This window comes from Lissotriton helveticus, chromosome 6, assembly GCF_964261635.1.
Source record: "Lissotriton helveticus chromosome 6, aLisHel1.1, whole genome shotgun sequence".
In the NCBI taxonomy this organism is placed as follows: Eukaryota; Metazoa; Chordata; class Amphibia; order Caudata; family Salamandridae; genus Lissotriton; species Lissotriton helveticus.
The window spans coordinates 1,038,977,265-1,038,997,356 of NC_136067.1; positions in this window are offsets into that span (position 1 = coordinate 1,038,977,265).

The following is a 20,092-nucleotide window of genomic DNA, read 5'->3' on the forward strand; positions in this document are numbered from 1 at the left end:
TGAACCCATGTAATACTAGTAGAGCAACTAAGTGCCTACAGTGTTCTTGGAGCAGATTGGGGTGATCTTAATTGTTCTCCCTTAACAATAATAATATGATCACTGCTGGATGAATGTAGTTTGATATGTTTAAATAGTTGATATGCTTCTGACTGTCCAACCAGCCCTAAGTAAGCCCAAGGATTTTGTAAAGGTCCAATTAATTATACATTTGTCTCAGTTGAACACCTCGGAGAGTGCTCTAATTTTATATATGAAGATTCAAAGGTAGCAATCGCAGACAATTGTCAGCAGTGAACTGTGTCTGCATATGAACAAAAGGAAAATCTGTGCACTCCCTGTAACTTACCAAACAGATTGAAAACTTACATTACAACAAAGGCAATGAAAGCTTTGTAATGTTTCCAAATCTTTCAGACATTGAAGGAATTTAAATAGAGGAATGACATTCTGATAACCTTAAATAGATAAAGAAAAAGATGGTGAAACACATTGAAACTAAATTCAGAACAAGAATGGCCAGGCTAACCCAAAAAGATCCACATCAAATTGGCTAACAGAAGACTATGCCATCCAAAAATACGATATTTTAATGTTTCAGGAGACATGGTACACAAAAGAATAATTCCTGGAGGGTTTCATGTGTAATAATAGTATCATACCCAGTCCGAAAGCAGGCCGCCCCTCTGGTGGTCTCTCGACGTGGTTTAACATTTCAGCCGGGGGTAGCATAAAACCGCTTGTGACAAATAATGAGAATTTCCAAGCAACGATTTATACACGGGGCATCGATTTGTTTTATTAATTTTTATAATAAGGATTTCACAACACTACCAAACAGGAATTGTATCAACTTGTTCGAGTTTATCGCTAATTTATAACATCAGTACGTGCACGGCAAACTGGATGGAACCTGCCTACGTGACGATTTTAATGCACAGCGTTTTAGAGATATTGATATAACTACCATTAATTCGATCAGGGAGCCCACATGCAAAAGAGGGGTGGAACTATTGGATCACCTATCCATGCGCAATTTCATTAACGTAATGGAAAGGGCAGGAGTGCATCCAAATAAGAATTGCCCATTGCCTACTTATAGAGGACGCGGTTGTTCCTCTACAATTGACTATGTTTTTATATCGTCCTCATTGGCAAACCTCCTAGTAAAGGCGGAGGTTTTAAGCACCACCCACGGTGATCACAATCCAATCTCTACAATCATTAGTTTTCTCCCCAAATCTGGCACTGTAAAAGAAGTCGGGGCTAAACACTTAGTGGCATCTACTGAGAAGCTTAGAGTGATCTGGAAGGGCAAAGATAACAAAGTATTATTTGCAAACATGATAAAACTGTACCCATTATTTTAGAAACATGTTTGTCACGTAGCACTTCTGTTGTAGGAATTATTGAGGCGTTTAGTAGCTTATGTGCTGGCATTAAACACATCATCTCAAGACCAGCCATAAACACCAGTAAGAAACCCAAATGGTTTGATGGCACGCGGGCTAATAAAGAACTGCGTGTAGCATTAGCGGCTACACCCAGGGACATAATTCTTGTCAGATCGTTAAGATCTTGTTACAAGAAAGCGACCAGGTTGCGCACAGACGAGATTTTAAAAGAACGCTGGGCTAACCTCAATAGTGCCGCCACACTTAATGATGGAATTGAATTTTGGAAAGCAGTGAATGCCATGAGATCTATGGGCTTAGACATCACCCCCATAAGCTGTAACATAACGAGCGAATCATGGGAGGCGTACTTTGCTAGAATCTATACAGTACCTTTAACGTCCCCCAATATCAACACTAGCCCGTCCGTCACCAAGGTATTTATATCAGTGACAGAAGTTGAGGATGCCATACATCAAAGTATAGGGAATAAAGCCCCAGTACCGGATGGGCTTCCCATCAATCTAATAAAACATGAACCGGATTTCTTGGCACCTCTCCTTTGTAATGTTTTTAATAACTTGACTAATACAGCCATCCCGAGTACCTGGTCGACTAGCATCATCGTGCCCATTTTCAAAAAAGGAGATCGATCTAACCCTAGCTGCTACCGCTCAATTTCTTTGATAGATAACACTCTGAAGATTTTGGGCAGGGTTGTTTTCAACAAGATTAGGACTTGGGCCGAAGACAACCAAATTTTAAACCAATGTCAGCTGGGTTTTAGAAGCAATCTTGGAACCATTGAACAGTGTTTGAATTTAAATCTTATTTTGAGTAAATACACGATCGCACAAAAGTCACCAATCTACTTGGGTTTTATGGACCTCACATCAGCATTTGATTTTGTTAATAGATCTCGCTTGTGGGTAGTCCTTTTAAACTATGAGTTGGATGAGGCTTTGGTTTATTTCTTGGCACATCTGCACAGGGATTTAAAGGTGCGGGTGAGGATTAGTAATGATGGGGAGGTCTCAGGGGACATCGTTATTGATAGAGGGGTTAGACAGGGATACGTCCTTGCTCCTCTACTTTTCATCCTCTATATAATTGACTTACATAACACCCTGTCAAAACTGACCAACGATGTCCCCAAAATTAATGGCAACCCACTCCCCGCGCTTTTATACGCAGACGATGCGGTCCTTATGGGTGCACGCCTAATGCACTGCGCACTTTAGTCAAGGGTTTTGTGGCCTTTATGGCCAACTTGGAGCTCTGCACCAATTTTAAGCAATCATATCTCATGACCTGTGGCTCGAAAACACATTTTATTAATTCTATAACCTCTGGTAGCGAATCTCTATAACGCACAAACACTTTTACCTATTTGGGCCTAGTTTATTCAGAGACAGGATCCTAGCAAGCCCATGTGGCCCATAGCAGAAGTAAAATTTCAAAAGCGATTAACTCTATCCTGAGTCTTCGGCAGCCAAAACAAGCAGAGGTGGTCTTACCCATAATGAAGATTTATAAATTGCAATGTAATCCAACGGCCACATATGGCGCGGAAGTCTGGGGATTAACAAACTGCAGCGGGATACAAATGAAAGAAAATGGATTCTGTAGAAAAATCCTGGGGGCCCAAATTTCCTCTTCAACTTACATATGTCATAGGGAACTGAATTTGTGCTACGTAGAGGATTTTATCACGTCTCGCCCAGCTATATTCTGGCTAAAAATATGGCAGAACCCAGCAGAAATTTTAACAAGAGAGATAATAGTAGACTGCCTTAAATGTGATAAGGGCGGCTCCATACCTTGGCTCTGCGGTCAGAAAAATCCTATCCAGTGTGGAGCTGAATGTTCAACACCATATGCCACGCAAATACCTTCTGAAGAGCATTGGGCGATGGAAAAGGAGTCTACTTTTTGGTCTGAGGGATGGCAGCATAAAATATTCACTTTTTTCCCTTTCGGATTTAATAATAACCTTGAGCAGATGTATTGCCCGTGCGGTATTGGCAGCAAACAAACGGTGATACACTTTTTACTCTTTTGTAAGTTTTATGTAAAATACACAAAACAGTACTTGATCCCGTATTTTAAAGCATCGGCAATTCTTGATTATAAAACAGCACACCTCGAAATTTTACAGCTCGGAAGTGATGATTTGATTTGCCGCGTAAGCACGTTCTTACAAGTAGCAGTACGCTCATGTGCTTCGATGAGGGACTCCTAATGAGATAAATATATTTAATAATGCTTAGTGAAACATATCGATTATTGTCTTTTTTGTTGAACATTACCCAATATACAATTTCTCTAGGCACACGAGCTAGTTATAAATAATTAAACCTGTGATACGTCCTGGTCACTGTTTACAATTTCTTTTTTTTTTTGCATCTTATTTTAATATGATGCCATTGCTTAATGCCGTCTAATTTTTCCTTTGTGTATTACCTATAGGGATGAATGTTCACATTTAAACTAATTTTACCTCGATGCTGCTATCACTGCCCATGATCAAATGTACTTTATTTCATTATGTTGTTGCAACTAATGGCATGGCCAGGATCGGGCAGCTATAATCGATCATATTTGCACTATGTGTTAATGCTGCTATACATATTGCACTTTATTAATAATACGTTATTGTCTTTGCACGCCCGTCCAACTGTTTTTAGATGCTATTTTATCATTTTATTTGTAAATTTATTATCGCAAGTACTGTAGTTGCATAGGATTTTAATGTGAATTTTCATGCTCTTTTTTGGTGCTGTACCTCTTCTGTTGGTGGTGATGAATTGTGCTTTTATGGATACTTGTATCCGAATAAAGATTATTTGATTTGATTTGATTTTGATTTTAATTATACATTTGTCTCAGTTGAACACCTCAGAGAGTGCTTTAATTTTATATATGAAGATTCAAAGGTAGCAATCGCAGACAATTGTCAGCAGTGAACTGTGTCTTAACTACGAATATGAACAAAAGGAAAATCTGTGCACTCCCTGTAATTTACCAAACAGATTAAAAGCATACATTATAAAAAAGGCAATGAAAGCATTGTAAAGTTTCCAAATCTTTCAGACATTGAAGGAATTGAAATAGAGGAATGACATTCTGATATCCTTAAATAGATAAAGAAAAAGGTGGTGAAACACATTGAAACTAAATTCAGAACAAGAATGGGCAGGCTAACCCAAAAATATCCACATCAAATTGGCTAACAGAAGACTATGCCATTGCCAAAAGAAATCTCACTGGAGCTCCTATGAAAAAGGCCAAGTAGAGACAGAACCACTACAAGTTAGGCAATTAGATCTATATGTACAAGAATTGTGTTGGGCAAAAAAAGAATGCTATAAGACTCATTGGACGAAAATAGGTTCTGCTGTTCAAAAGGCTGGTGCAAGAAAGTTCTGTCTGTTAGTTAATGAGAATATTAGAACAAATCCTGGGGCATATTACCAACAACTAGCGATAATTTTTGTCTCTAACTTGTTTAGAGACAAAAATTATCGCAGCACATCGGCGATTTTTATCGCAGATAAACCTTGCTATTAGCAAGGTTTATCGCAAATGCGATAAAAAACGGCAGCAATGCATGAATATCGCTGAAAAGTCAGCGATATTCATGCATTATCGAGCAAATGCTCTTAGCCATGTTATCCACCTCCCATTGGATAACATGGTGAAGAAGTGCTCAGGGCAGGTGTTAGCTTTTGGAGATATTCGCGCTTAGCGCGAATATCTCCAAAAGTTGGTAATAGGAGATAGCGATGTTAGCGACTGTTTCCAGTCGCTAACATCTTGGCACGCCCACTTTGCATGTCATTAGTGATAAATATCACTGACATGCAAAGCGGGGCCCAAGATGGTCGCTATCTCCTATTAGCTGTCACTAACTGGTGTTAGCGACAGCTTGGTAATAGGGAGATAATTTTATCTCTGCTTTCTTGGCTTTTAAAGCCAAAAAAGCGGAGATAAACCCCCTTGATAATATACCCCCCTGAGACTTAAGTGTGGTCTAGATAATCAATCATATCTTTTTTTATGTAACCTGTATAAATCAGGAAAATGGGATCAAAGTGAAGGAACATTTTGAATATCAGGCAGAGTTTCCTGGAAATGATGAAACTAGAGATTCTCAGTGAAATAATTAATTATTGATGTGAACATGTCGTGGTTTTGTTGTCCGGATAATTTACCAGCAGCTATTTTTACTAAAACTCCTTATTGGTGGGCAAAACTCCCTTTATTTCACTGGTACACATAAAATGGTAAATTACCTGAATCATGGTATGTGCTATCATAAAATAAATGCATATAAAGTGCCACAGAGATAACCTAGCAAATCACAGGTTAATGCCACAGAGAAAGCATGTGTCAGCATAATTGAATAGGACCTCCAGAACTGGATCACTGAAAAAGATTTTCTTCTCTTTGAACAAGGATGTTTCTGCTACAATCACTCCACTCTCAATCATTGCTTTGTTTTATGGAGTTTAGCTAAACAGACCTTCATGGTGCGTGGTTCGCTAAGTTGTTTGTTGATTTTAAGTCCATTTGCAACTTGGTAGACCATGAAATATTATGAGAGACATTGAAAGTGTGGGGAATAGCAAAATGATTACTGGGATTAATTCAGAAGTCTCACACAAATACCTGGGTCCATATTGAATGTGATCAGAGATGGAGATTCACTCATGGTATTGTATTGTATAAAGGTCCAAAGAAAGTCTTCATTCTGTCTCTGACTCTGTTCAGCCTGTATCATGCAAATGTACCCACTATTTTTCTCAAGGATCAAGACACAAAGCAGCTACTGTCATCTCGAGGATTGATTATGGGAATGCCTTCTATCTCGGCCTGCCGAAAACCCTGACAAACAGACTACAGGTCGTCATGAACGATGCAGCACGTCTCATCTTCAGGCTCCCAAGACGAACTAAAGCATCTCCCCTGTTACAGAGCTTACACTGGCTCCCTATCAAAGAGCGAGTAGAATTTAAAAGTCTGTGCACAGCTCACAAGGCAATCTACGGTCTGGCACCCGCCTACATTAAAGATCACTTGGTGGTGTACAGTCCAATGAAAACTCTTAGATCCTCAGATTCTCAGCTATTGATCTGTCCCCGGTACAAACTTGTAACCAAGGGAGGAAGAGCCTTATCTGTGTTAGTTCCTCAGTTATGGAACACACTACCTGAGACGCTGCGCAGGGAAGGGAATCTCCTACGGTTCCGAAAGGTGCTAAAAACACTGCTGTTTAGAAGCACTATGAGTGCTATATAGGCTAGTTTATGCCTTCTATTCTGTGACTGCCAAGCTATTGTTCTTACCATCGATTTCCGAGCGCCTAGAGACCTGCAGGTGATTGGGCGCGATACAAATCAAAAATAACAATAACAATAACAATAACAACAAAGCGTGTCTTTTTTATGCAGATGATCTAATACTAATGGAGTACTGCCTGGTGGATTTACATAGAAAGTTGGGGGCCCTCAAATAATACTTCCTCATAAATAGCCATATATTTAGCACTGAAAAGACAAAGGTTTTGTTTAATGCAAATAGACAAAAGAATGGATCTGCTGGTTAGGAAAGATTAAATTAGAGCAGAGATATTGGACAAATATTTTGGATTAATGTTTTGTTCTAGACTTTCATACCCACTTTTAGCTAACTTTATCTGAACTGAAAAACTCAAAATCAGCTCTGAGAAGTTTGGGTCAAAGCTAAGGGAGCTATTCTTTGGCTGAATTGATTGGAGGGAAAGATTATCCAGTTATCCCCCAAAACCTCTTTTTGTAGCAGAACTACCAGCTCTGAATGATAGGTATAAGTTAAAAAGTCTTGGAAAATTACAGTCAGAAAACATTATTCAGTTACCGTCTAATTCAATCACTCGGGCTCTAAAACTAGAACTTCACCTTATTGACTTGGATCTTTTGTGTAAAGTACTTAGTTCAAGATTTTTCCATGCACTTAGTACAATGCAGGGAGAAGTGGTCAAATAATTAAGAAAGCCATTTTTTGATTTTATGGATTAGTATGTAGCTTGGTAGTGATAACTGATATTTAAAAGGAAAACATCAATAGCCATGTGTTTTCCTATACTTGGGCTGAGAAACATTCCCATATATGAGCTCACTATTAGATCAAAATATGAGAAAAGATATACTAAGAATAAGAATAGGGTAAATCCTATATCTAAGGTGAAAGGATAAAGAACCAGATTGGTGCAGGAGCATGAGTTGTGTAGTTGTGGGCTGCAATTCAAAGTTGATGTTGTCAACAGGGAATTAGATTGCCTCTTTTTAAAGAATCAGCAAAAAATTAATTCATGTCTTCTTATCTGTCGACAGGTTATGGCATTACTCTTAAGAACCCAAATGATCCATGAAGACATAATTATTGCAACTGTGAGACGTTTTCGGCTGATTTTAAATAGGGCAAGTGTTTATCGAGAATTTTTATGAAAGTAATAAACTGCATATTCTGAAATATGTTCTGGTTTATTACAGGTTTTGATAATAAAAATGGATGTATTTAGTGCAGTCAATGATATTTTAAGGTGATTTTATATTTGATTATTTGTATATTTACCTTATGGGAATTGCCCAGTAAGCAATAACATTGGTCTTCATTGAACAAAAATAATTGAGAAATTAGTGGTATGTAATCTTTCTAACTTAGCAACTGCTCAAACGTCTCTTCAGGTTATTGGACAGGCACCAACGTCTGTGGCAAATTACCTTTAGAGGAAGCTTATTAGATGTGGATGATGTGATAAAGCACATTGGTTTACTAATTACTGTTACTAATGTTTTTTGGTCTATAGGGCACAGTTGCTTAATTGTTCACCTGGTGGAGAGGTATTGCCTTCCAAGATGGCCTCTTGGACACTCTAAGCCCTAGCTCTGTAGCCGCAGTTACTAATCATTCACAATTCTACCCATAGGAGTGTTAAATTGTCCATTAATTGGGTAGATGAGGATCCTGGGTCATGCCCCTTTCTGTTGACACCCTGCAAACAAGAATCTGAGGCCTGGAAAAGGAGGAGTGACACGCAGAGCTGGAAAGGTCGTGTGGTATTGTGGAGTGTCTATGGGGCCGGGCAGTAAGGAAAAGCATTGGAGTGGTGCCAGAGGGAATCAGTGCGCCTCTCCGTGGCTGGCAGAATACCCACTGTGGTGCCCACACATCGAGGGGGTCCCATAGGCATCAGGTCTCAAGGACTCCACCATGGGATGGAGTAGGAGACCCACCTGTGGGGTAGCCCATCAGGAGAAATCCTCACGGGTGCCGTGGAGTTGCAGGGATTCTCTGGAGGAAGAGCTGAGACCCCAGGCAGCATTGTGAGCCACTAGGGAAGACATGAGCGGCCTGGTGGTGCTGTGCTGATTGCAGTCAACCAGAGGGAGCCCCATAGGGAGTGGCGGTCTCAGCGTTGAGCGAACCAGGTATTGTACCTGGGAGTGTGAAACCTGACCAAGAAGTAGCCAGGAGCAGCAGGGGCAGGGAATTGATTGCGGGCAGACTGTAGAGGAAGGTCCTCTGGAGCAGATTGGCAGTGAATGAGTGTATATGCCAGGGCAGAGGCTGAGCAAGCCGACGGCTTAGGAATGTCTTCGAGGGGGCTGAGCTTCACACCAGTGGCACAGTGGGTTGGCCCTTTGGAGGTCTGGAAGGACATGATATGTGAAAAATGCCTGAGAGGGGGCATGACCCAAGCATGTCTGCTGATGGGCCAAGTGATGTCAGGGGTGAGGTGCATTGGTTGTGCCTCCACCTGTTCCTTGATCAGTGGGAGAAAGCCGAGAGTGCGGCAGGAGTGGGGGCCCTCCATATCCTGAGTGGGTGTCATTAGGAGTTGATTGGGCTATATGGAGACCAGGTGCTGCAGCCCCAATGCCAGTTATGTGGAAGGATAAAGCAGCCAAGGGACAGCAGAGCTACACCATCACTCAGTACGCTCTACTACAGGGCCTGGCATCACGTAACACACACCAAATGGGGCCCCCGATGCCAGAACCAGAGGAGGAACCAACAAGAGTGGCTACAATTGAGGTGCTTCAAGGGTCCTGCACAGCCCTAGAAGGCAAGATAGACACTGTTTTGATAGAAGCAGGCCTCCTGCGCATGGACCTTCGAAAAGTAGTGGAGAGGGTGCTGGTAGCAGAGCAGTCGATCAGTGGCTTGGGTAAGGATGTTGCCACTTTTAAGAAACAGGCTACGCAACTGATGGCCACCACTAAGGTATTGGAGGATAGGGCTGAGGACACTGAAGGCAGGTTCCACTGCAATAACCTGCGCCTAGTGGGGTTTCCCGAATGTGCGGAAGGAAAGTCTACTGAGAGTTTCTTGGAGGACTGGATTACCCACACCCATAGACTGGAGGGTTGGTCACATATGTTTGAGGTAGAGCGAGCACACAATGCCCTGGACATGCAACCTCCCCCAAGAGCCCCCTCACGTGCCCTAATTGCATAACATTTTAATCACAGTGGCAGAGACTGTATCCTTAGAGCTGCCCATGAGGCAGAGACATTAAATTATGAGAACCATAGTATTGACTTCTTTCCAGATTACACCCGCAAGGAGAAGTCTCAGGATAAGTCATTTTGCGGAAGATAAACAAAAGCTTAGACATATGGAACTGTCCTAAATGCTGTTGTTTCCGACCACGCTATGAGTGATCGCGCTAGGCAAAATGAACTTCTTTGAGAGAAATGAGAATGTATGGGCATGGCTTGAGCTGTGGGACAAGGTGCCATGCCATGAGAAAGGGATGCTGATAATGTACTGAGGGAGACAACTCAGGAGACCTGGGAATGCCCGCTGAAGTCAATCCCAGGATCTGTCATCAGCTGGGGGCTGTACTGTGACATGAATTGTCACACAGGAAGATGGTACTCTAACAGATGAGCAGATGGCCTGCACTGGCTTACCCTGTGCTCAAAATTGGACGAGGAGTTTTTGTTATAGCACACAATAGGTTGTAGGAGACTCAAATATTGCACACACTGCCAGAATGCGAGGAGGAGGAGGAGAAGGACTTGAGGGCGGGGTCAGTCTCAAGAGAATGGTGTCATACAGGTGTGTCTAATATGAAAGATGCGGACCTAAAAGATATTCACATGCAATGTCGGAGGCCTGCGAAGTTATGTGAATCAAGGGAGGTGTGTGGACTCACAAAATAAAATTGTCCATGGACAGATTTGATTTGAGAAAGGGATGATGATTCAGGGTGGAGTATACACTTGAATGGGTGTGGACCAGAGGAGGAGCATTGTCCAGAGGGGCAGGATCAATGTACAAGGACATCTATTCCTTTCAGAGACTAAAGCAGGAAGTTGAATGTCAGGTATCATGATTCTCTTCCACTTTCAGTGTGTTGTCATTTGATGGAAAGTATAGTATAATCATACTTTGGTGTTGCTATTTTTTCACCAATTCAGAATTTAAGAATGTCTATAGATTATCCACAACCATGGTGCTCATTTCCAAATATCAGTGGCTTTGCATTGAGCTCAAACACGGTATTTAGGTATTTACCGGAAAAAAACAAAGTAACGTTATAGTTAGGTGAATATTTCAGTGAAAGCAGTAACATTTTGAACAAAAAAAAGCACAGCAATTTACTTCTGCCCGCCATGCACTGCTTATGACATCACATATTACATCACTCATGACATGTTCTATGACATCATGTATGACATCACTCATGATATCTCAACTGACAATTGATGACATCACTGATGACATCATCCTATGAGTGTGCTAGTTTATTATATAGTTTACATAGTGGCGGGTAACTGCTATATTACATTTCTTCTAAATTTTGTACAGCCTGTGTCTAGCTAATGGGTGAAAGTGCTTGCAAAAGACTTGCTACTAATGCATTTTACGTGTGTAGAGGTATTTAACACATAATAAATCTTTGAATTGAAGGTAAATATGTGTGCAGGTGACAGTTGATGAATTGTGACAAGTATGTTCCACACAAGGTTTTTGTTTTGCATAAAAACTGTGCAGGGTGTGGTAAATAAATAATTAATTACCGGTACTATTTTTGAATACATTAATAATAACAGATAGCTCAATAAATAAGAGGCAGGATCCGAGGAATCTGAGTCTAACAGGCTTTAATCAGGCACAAGGGAAGGGACAGGATCGGAACAGCCTGAAATAGAATGGCATAGAAGGCAGCTGCAACGTCTCATTAACAGTACAAGGTATATATAGTAAAACATCACAATTACATTACATACAGTAGGCGTAACAAGTAACAAGCGTAAGATAAGGACACATGGGCGTGAAAAGAAGGCGTGCACAGGGCGAGCACGTAGACATGTGATGAGAACGTCACAGAAGTGTCATAAATGGGTGGATACATGGAGGGGGCTACCTGAGCAGCTGGAACCTTTAACCTAGTGGTACGCGCAAACGGGCAATGACGTGTTACCGGGGAGAACTGGGGGCTATGACTTCTGCACTAGAAGAGGAGACTAAAGTCTGCGGTGTCAGGACGACATGTACCTATAGCATATCTGGTATCTGGTGTTTGGAGTACATGTTGATAGAATCTAAAAGTTATCAGGGCAAAGGCTACTTGACACTAAGGCTGGTGCATGCATATATTCTACATGTATTGCGTGTGCTATGAATCTTCCATGAGTATTAATACAGTAATTCTCTTGCATGGAGACAGAAAGACTAGACTATAGCTGAAGCTGTTTATGCGGTTCGCTAGCTTAGGAATGTGAAGACGGAGAGTTGAACTGATAACTAGAGGCATAACATATTCTTGGCAGACAGGCAGGCAGAGCCAGGCCGGGCACCGCGCTGCGCGGCAGGAAGTAAGTGAAGGGTCAGGGATGCAGGTGGGGGCTGCATCGCTCCTCGGAGCGGGTTCAGGAGACTGGAGCTTGAATCTGGTGTTCAGGCCCTTTGAGGCCTAGAAACGGGGACAATTCAATGAATTAACGTGCACACTATAAAACGTGGCAACATAGGCCTAATACTCGTTGCTTTCACGAGAACTGGAAACTGGCATACTAACGTTGGACACAACTATAATTGCGTCTTTAATCGATCATAGGGGGATATATGCATATCGATCATGCACATATAACATAGGATGGGGAACATGTAGGCACATATAACAAGGCAAAATTCTATTTTCCTCATTCCCTCCTTGTGCCCTACGTTTCCATCAGGAAACATCAATATTCATGATACCATCTATCTGTTCATATAGCATCATTTGCTCGTCTCGAATTTTCTTGGAACGGGACTTAGGACTAGGAATACAAGAGGTAGCGCACAAGCCGCAAATCGCAGGGCCACATTGTAAACAGAGACAGCAACTGAATATAATCATTACTGCTATACCCAGGAATGACAATACTTTCCATCCCCAGGCAGATATTATACTCCAGAGCCAACCGGACCATGTCCAGGTGCCTGGATTCTGGTGTAACTGATGGGCAATTTTATGAAGTCTGGTTATAGCTGAATAAACAGACGGTGCGTTATTAGGAATGAAAATGCAGCAACTAGATCCGATGACTCTACAAGCTCCTCCCCTATCGGCCAGTATGAAGTCAAGGACGAGACGATTTTGGAGCACGACAAATCTCATAGCAGATTGTTCTTCAGTTAAGTTACCTAGAGCGGAAGTAGTCTCATTTACTACTGCTTCAAGGGTTCTGGTTAGCCTACGTATTAACTTACTATTCTGAACAGGACCTATGAAGAAAAAGAAACCTTTATTGAAGTCTTGATATTGTTCTAAGGCAGTTTCAGTTTGATCGACAATTGGGGACTCAGTCTCCCTTCTATGTCTAACGTGTACTAGATGTGTGTTTCTGTGATAATCGGATGGGGCTAGGAAAACTGGTGGCAGTAGGAAGGCAATGTAACATGTTCCATCCCAATCGAGGGGCAGACGAACATATACGGTCTGACCACACACAAAATAAGAATGACGTGAGGCTTTGAAAATAGATTTCCCACTGTCACTATACTCGACCACAGTAGTACAATCACTATGACCTACATGTGCGGAACCATTCTTTCTGACACATAATTCGCCTTTCACGGGTAGGACTGAAATAGCGGGCAAATCTGGAGTAATCTCGGACTGAACATTCAAAACCATGAAATTCGAGGAATAATTACCTAGATCATATACTTCATTTTTTAGATCTAACCCTGTTCTATGGGAAAGACCTTCCTTGTCTGGGAAACATGTTCTATTCAGAAGGGACATATCATTTGAGGATGACGTTAACGTGGACCATGCTCCACACGAACCATTGTGTGAAAACGGATAAGGAAAGAGTGGCAGAACTCCCTTCGGTGTCTGGAAAGGAGGGAGTCGACCACACACCCAACAATTAGTGGCATTGCTGGTCTGATGTGAATAGTGTAACATTCGAATAAACGTGTTATTGCGCATGGCAAGACGATAGGATAACTCGTGAGGAGGCAGGTCACTAAAAGTGTGCTCTACTGTAACATTAGAAGAAAAATGTACATGTGAATTAATAGGAAAACATAAATGTAAGGCATAACTTATGCAGGTAACCATAAGACTCAGAAATATCATGAATAACAGAGTAATAATGCATCTACTTCGAAGATTCTTTTGATAACGTATTCTCTTAGAGTTTTGACTAACTCTCTCACTGTGTGGGTCTATCTCATACATGTCAGGAACCTGTCTAACCGTTTCACCCGAGAGGGACTTAGACAATTAAACTGGCTGACTTACTAGACCTCAACTTTTCTTTATACTCCTGCTGCGGAATTTTCTCTAACAGGGGAAGCTTAGATTCAGTGTCTGGGCAGTCCTTGAGAACGGGGCAGTCTTTGAAAAAAGTTTTTGGCCGAAGTCCATGGAATCGCTTCACATGACTGGAGTGCAACCACCCCTTTCGCCCCTCGATCTTGATGGCCGTCCTTGTTGTTAGCAATACAAGTCTTGGCTCCTTCCAGCGGGGCTCCAGCGGACTTGAACGATCAAAATTCCTCACGAGGACTAGGTCGCCTGGTATGACCTCGTGCGGTTTCACTTGAGTGTTGTCTGGAAAAGCAGCGGCAACCTGTGAACGACAAGAGAGTAGTGCAGACATCAAGGAAGCCAGGTAATCTGTCAGCATATTACTGTCAACATCTGTAATTGTACGTGGTCTAGGCGTACCCCACATGTTTGGGGGACGACCGAACACTACCTCGTAAGGGGACAGACCTGAACGGGAGTGAGCGACCATTCTCATATAGAAAAGGGCGACTGGCAGTGCTACTATCCAATCTACGCCTTTCTCTGCGCATACTTTGGCAAGGCGGATTTTCAGAGTCTGATTATGTCTCTCTACGAGACCGGCTGCTTCAGGATGTCGTACACAATGGAACTTCCACTGGTACCCTAACAGAAGGGATACTTGTTTCATGAGTTCGGATGAGAATGGCTGGCCGTTATCTGAATACACGACCCTAGGCAATCCATAGCGGGGAAAATACTCACGAACCAACTGCCTGGCAGTGGTCGCGGCAGTGTAATCTGGGACTGGATATGCTTCTGTCCACCTGGACAAAGCGCATACAACTACGAGGACATACTTGAAACCTCGACATCGCTCCATCTGAATATAATCCATCTGGAGGACTTCAAAAGGGTGGTCAGGAGGATGGAATCCACCTTGTTCCACCGGGACACCTTTACCTGGATTGAACTGACAACAGATCATGGAGGTACGCACTTTCTGCTTGGCTGCTGCTCGTAAATGCTTGTTAAACCAGAGGTTCTGAATACTGTCTAGCATGGCTTTTTCTCCTAAGTGTGCTGGACTATGTGCGGTGTTAATAATGACTTGAACCATAGAGTCGGGGAGAAACCATGTGGCTTTTCCCTTCGTCAACCATCCTTGATCTGTCTGGACCCCTCCTTGTTCAGACCATTTCTTGATTTCATCGGGAGTAGCATGTGACTATATATCTAGTACGTCTTGTGTAGGGTCCTTAACTGTCATACAAGTAGTCTGATCTGGAATGTCTGTCTGTGTCTTGTTAACTGGAATGTCTGGAGTCTGAGCTGTAAGCTTGGCTGTTCGATCTGCTAGATCGTTACCGTGGGAAATAATGTCAGTGACTTTCGTATGTGCCTTGCACTTCATGATAGCGATAGCTGTCGGTAAATGTATTGCATCTAACAGAGCTTGAATGAGGGGGCCATGCTGAATCTTGGCTCCATGAGAAGTCATAAAACCTCTTTCCTGCCAGAGCACTCCAAAGTCGTGTACGACTCCGAATGCATAACGTGAATCTGTGTATATGTTTACTTTCAGGTTCTTAGCTCGTATGCAGGCTTGAGTCAGAGCGACGAGCTCTGCTGCTTGAGCAGACAGGGTGTCAATACGATGTGTTTCTATAACTTCAGTGTCAGTAGTCACTGCATACGCGGCTACTAGTTCTCCTGTACTTGTTCTCATACATGAACCATCCACATAAAGTGTCAGGTCGGGATCAGGTAATGCAATGTCTGTCAAGTCTTGTCTTGGCTTTGTCATGGTGTTAACAACGTCCACACAGTCATGTTTGGCAGGATTCGAAGTAACTGAGGGTAACAGTGTAGCGGGATTTAAAATGTTGCAGCGTCTGATTTCTATGTGTGGCTGAAACAATGTCAGTTCATAACCTGTTAAACGTGCAATTGTCAAGTGCTGAGTCTGTGTTCGGTTTAAAAGAACTTCCACGGAGTGTGGAACTTGTACTGTCAGGGAGTGTCCTAACACTATGGAATCACTTTGTCTGATAGCTAGAGCTGTGGCTGCAACGGACTTCAGGCACACAGGCAGAGCCTGGGCCACCGGATCTAATGTGCTAGAAAAATAAGCACAGGGCTTGTATTGTCCTGCTTGATCTTGTGTGAGAACAGATAATGCAGTACCATCACGTTCAGTGACAAAAAGTGTAAAAGGCTTACTGTAGTTCGGCGTTGCTAGAACAGGTGCTTGGCATAAAGCTTTCTTTAACTCATTGAAAACAAGAGTGTGTTCTTGGGTCCAAGGGAGGACAGTCGATACGGCTGCCTCCTGTGTCGTTAACTGTATCAGTGGCTTGGCTAGATATGCGTACTGAGGAATCCATTGTCTGCAGTAAGAAGTGAGGCCGATAAAAGCTCGTACCTCCTTCTGTGTCTTGGGCTGTGGAAGATGTGCTATTAACTGGATACGATCTGGTGTCAACTGCCTACCTCTCTTGGACAGTAAGTGTCCAAGGTAGACCACTTGCTGGACACAGAATTGCAATTTAGAAGGGGACACCTTGTGCCCCATCTCGGCCAGGAAATACAAGACTGTAAGTGACGCACGTTCGCAATCACGTTCAGAACGGGCTGTGATCAATAGATCATCGACATACTGGAGCAGAGCAGTGTCAGTTGGCATGTGAATATTGTCTAGTTGTCTTTTAAGTGCTTGACTGTAAATGCTAGGGCTTTCTGTGAAACCTTGAGGAGCTCGTGTGAATTTATAGCTTCTTCCATTTAAACAGAATCCGAAAAGGAACTGGCTGTCTGGATGAATGGGGACACTAAAGAATGAGTTCTTGAGATCGATAACAGTGAAGAACGTAGCTTCGGAATCAATGGCTGTCAATAGGGAAGAAATATCTGGAACCACTGGGTACTGGGGTATGATACACTTATTAAGTTCTCGAAGGTCAATCACTAATCGATAAACTGGAGGTGCATTTGGATCAGTACGTTTCAGAATCGGAATGATAGGAGAATTACATACATTGGAGTCAGTTTCTACAACTACTCCTTGAGCAATGAGCTCGTCAATAATTTTGGATAAGGCTGCTACAGCCTCAGGTGGCAATTTGTACTGTCGGATTCGTGGTAATACAACACCTTTCTTCAGAGTGACACGATGGGGTGTGATGTGCATACAACCTACATCAGTTGGACCTTGCGCCCATAAATGCTGTGGTACATTCAATAATCTTGGATCAAAATCACGTAATACATAATGACCTTTAAAATCTCTTAAAAACAATCTCACCCCTTCTGGGGAACAGCATATAACTGCTCCTAATTCTTTCAGGGTCTTAATGCCTAGTAAATTTTCTGGACATGATTTCGTGAGTAACAAGTCTGTAGTTCGGGACAATGGACCAACTTCTAGAGTAACTGGTTTCGATATTTCATTAACAATAGGCTTTCCTGAAAATCCAAGGGAAACATTTCTAGAGCCTGAGAGTGGAGCCCCTGGAACCTCGTCATGACTGATGGTAGTCCTACTTGCCCCTGTATCAATCAGAAACTTTCTGTCTTTCCCTAATACTTGACTGTGTACATAGGGACCCTCTTGATCTACAGGAATCTCGATGAGAGGCAAACCAACCTCCCTCTCTAGGCTGTTTCATGAATACGGCTGATAATCTGGATACTCTGACTGTGCGTACTGGTACATCTGCTGTGTAACGTGTTGTGTTGCAGCTATAGGCTGCGGTACTGTAGCTGTCTGTGGTGCATTCTGCGGAGGCTGGGAATTCTGTGAAACTTGTTCTTGTCTAGGCGGACGTGGTCTCTCTTTCGTTTTACCAGTAGCTATGTTGTGTTTCAGAACTGCACATTCATTTATATAATGACCTGGCTGTTTACAGTAATTGCAGGTCCCTTTAACGGGAGCTGTAGGATAACTGGCTTGACTCGGACCCCTCTTCTGACTGTCTTGCGGAACAGAATGTGCGACTAGTACTTTCATTTTCGTGTCTTTCATACGTCTCCTTTCGTGTTCCTGCTCCTCCCTAATTCTGTTCTGGTGGTACTGTAGCATCTGGAGCATCTGTGATGGAGTATTAGCTTGCCAGGTACTTTCGACTTTCAGTACTCGATTTTTAACTTGTGGTAAAGAATTCTCAACTAGTTTGGTAACAAAAAAGATGTGGATACGATTCACTACTTGTTTTCAGACCACTATTAATAATGAAACATTTCTCAAATCTAGAATAAAAATCACTAGTATCTTCGTCTTGTTTCTGTTTACAGGCTGAGATGGCATCCCAGTCTTCCTTTTTCGTGGCTAGTAATCTTGGCAAGACTTGTATTAACAATTCGGGCAAAGCTTTAGCTTTATCCCCAAGACCGGTACCTGGAACTCGTGTGTTATCTTCAGTCTCTAATGCGGTCCAATCTATCTTATTCTCTCCCACCTCCCATTCTTTTTCTTTGAGTTTTTCATATGTGCCCGCAGGCAACAGGACCTTTAACATTTGAATGATATCAGGATACGTGTATTCTCCCATACGGAGCATGTCCTTTAATTCACGGTGGAACCCTGCTGGATCTTTATCGTGACAGGGTATTAACTTTTTCATTTCAAGAAGTTCTATTTTCGTGATAGGGGTGTAAACAAATACTCGTTCTAGATCACCCCCCTCTCCTCTGACTGGATGTACTTCTCGTAACGGATTCTGTCTGTCTATGTAGAATGATTTTCTTTCTGGGGGTGGAACAGGAACAAAATGTGGATTCAGGAACGTTCTGTATTTGTGGCGCTGTTCTAATATGACACTAATTAAATCGGTCCCTAGACCTTTCCATCTGTTTAGGAGTAACTCGTTTAGTACATCATGTAAGGGACCTGGATCAGAATGCTGATCCTCATACAGTGTAATGAGGTGCTGGATCATATACGTACCCACCAGACGCTGCTCGGCTGGGGGCAGTTTCAGAAACGTTTGGCCCACTATTTCGTCTGGAAATGTGGTAGAATCACTAGTCCATCGGACTGCTGATCGGGCTAGTTCTTGTTCATGCATTGTACTAAGCTCGCTATAACCTATTCGTGATTTCAGAATTTGATCGGTGGCCTGGAATACTTGTTCAAGAGAACACTGTTCTGGTACTGGAGGAGGAAAAACTTTCTTGTAATCTAGACGTGAATGTCTGTCGGAAAATCTAGTTCTACCTACATACGCTATTCTGGAGGGATTCTCGCTGTCTACCTCTTCACTAGAAGAGTCATTCTCTTTCTCGGTTCCTCTTTTTGCTTCCTCCTTCTGGTGTATACTTATAATTTCCTTACAAATTTTCTTGTACATACTTTCTACACTACCTTGTGTCTTGTGTTTTCCCTCGGCTATATTGTCACTCCACCTGATCAGACCTTTCATCTCGTCTTTGTCTTTATCTGGATAGTCTTGCTCTCTTATTAAACAGTTAATCAAGAACTGTAAAATCATATGTTGAATCTCGGCTTTTCTGTGTGCCATAGCTTCGTGAATACTTCCTGGATTCTCCCCTGTACGGACAAAACGATATATTCTGTCTAGATGTTCCTTCATGTCGGGCAGGGTGACCAAAAAGTTGGCAACCCTTCTTAAACGTACTGAATATAATACCATGTGATCTTCGCCTGGAACTGGATCATATATACAGTCAGTAAGAAGTCGCTTGAGGTCTGTATATGTAGCCACTTTTGGCGTACGCTGTAACGCTGCTTCTCGCGGCGTCAGTCGTCTTACTTGAGGCGGGGTGATAGGAGCACCTCCCCCCGCTGCTCCTGAACTAGAATCGTCAGTTAATACTGTACGTGCTGGTAAAGTGACTGGTAAACCGGGTACATTTAATGTGGGCTGGTCCGGGGGTACTGGCACATTAACTTGTTCCCTGG